A 2,000-nucleotide genomic window follows, 5' to 3' on the forward strand; every position below is an offset into this window, starting at 1 on the left:
TTCCACAGTAAGATTTAACAAAAGGATGTGGTCAACAAGGCTGACAATACCAATTCCATAGTAAGATTTAACAAAAGGATGTGGTCAACAAGGTTGACATAATACCAATTCCATAGTAAGATTTAACAAAAGGATGTGGTCAACAAGGCTGACAATACCAATTCCATAGTAAGATTTAACAAAAGGATGTGGTCAACAAGCTTGACATAATACCAATTCCATAGTAAGATTTAACAAAAGGATGTGGTCAACAAGGTTGACATAATACCAATTCCATAGTAAGATTTAACAAAAGGTTGTGGTCAACAAGATTGACATAATACATATTTACATTTATCAACAATTTTCCACAGTAGAAAAATAAATATAGGAGGCACAGAAAAAATTCTAATATACACAGTTGACCATTTGCAGGGCCAAGAAGCTGTACTGTGGTGTGTCAAGAAAACATGAACCTGTTCTCTAGTTCTTTATACTGTCAGACAAGATCAGGAACTGTTTAGAAGCCAAGGAGGTGCCATCTTTAAAATATAAACCAACACTAATTCTGCTTTATAAATATCTTATGTATGAAATGCCACAGCAGACGTATACAAACAATACATGTCTAATGGATGTGTAATTAAGCCAGTGATGAAGACATATACAAACAATATATGTCTAATGGATGTGTAATTAAGCCAGTGATGAAGACATATACAAACAAAATATATTTCTAATGGATGTGTAATTAAGCCAGTGATGAAGACATATACAAACAATATATTTTTTATTGGATGTGTAATTAAGCCAGTGATGAAGACATATACAAACAATATATGTCTAATGGGTGTGTAATTAAGCCAGTGATGAAGAAACACACAAACAAAATTTAAGACCCATTGGTTATGTTATAAATCAGAAAACCACAAAATTATTACACCAAATCTGAGCTTGAAATAAACCATTGTTAAAATGATAGAACTCATGATGGTTTTTGACTCTAAATATAGAATGTGTAGAAAACTGTTATTATATAGAATGTGTAGAAAACTGTTATTATATAGAATGTGTAGAAAACTGTTATTATATAGAATGTGTAGAAAACTGTTATTATATAGAATGTGTAGAAAACTATTATATAGAATGTGTAGAAAACTGTTATTATATAGAATGTGTAGAAAACTGTTACTATATAGAATGTGTAGAAAACTGTTATTATATAGAATGTGTAGAAAACTGTTATTATATAGAATATGTAGAAAACTGTTATTTATAATGTTTGCCAATTCTGATAAAGTGTCGTGATTATTTTTTCAAAATTTCAGAGACAATGACAAAATTGCCTTAAATTTAATGCAGAACCATAAAAACTTCAGTCCCCCCCCCCAAAAAAAAGTATTGTATTAGAAGAAAAATGTGCAGCATGTCAACAAATAATGAATTATCAACCAAAAGTAACCATTAGGTTTTTAATATAATTAGCTTGCAGATAAATCATCAAAAGCTTTATTTAACAAGTACTGATTTGGTAATGCTTTATTAATATTTACATTATTTAATCAAATTACAATTCAAAAGGCATGTGTCATAAATGCTCTGATTCATGATGTTTTAAAAAAAGTGTTACTTCTCCACAACTTGAATCACTGATCTATACACTTACACAGTGAGAAACATTTTACATGCAACACTTACACAGTGAGAAACATTTTACATGCAACACTTACACAGTGAGAAACATTTTACATGCAACACTTACACAGTGAGAAACATTTTACGTGCAACACTTACACAGTGAGAAACATTTTACATGCAACACTTACACAGTGAGAAACATTTTACATGCAACACTTACACAGTGAGAAACATTTTACATGCAACACTTACACAGTGAGAAACATTTTACATGCAATGCTTATCATATTATTTGAGATTATGTCTGAAAATATTGTCAAAGGTGAGGGTACCCAACCTAATTTCTATAAATACAAATGTAAGAAACATATATTTAATTAGCC

This window comes from Limulus polyphemus, unplaced genomic scaffold (genome assembly GCF_000517525.1).
Source record: "Limulus polyphemus unplaced genomic scaffold, Limulus_polyphemus-2.1.2 Scaffold6695, whole genome shotgun sequence".
NCBI lineage: Eukaryota > Metazoa > Arthropoda > Merostomata > Xiphosura > Limulidae > Limulus > Limulus polyphemus.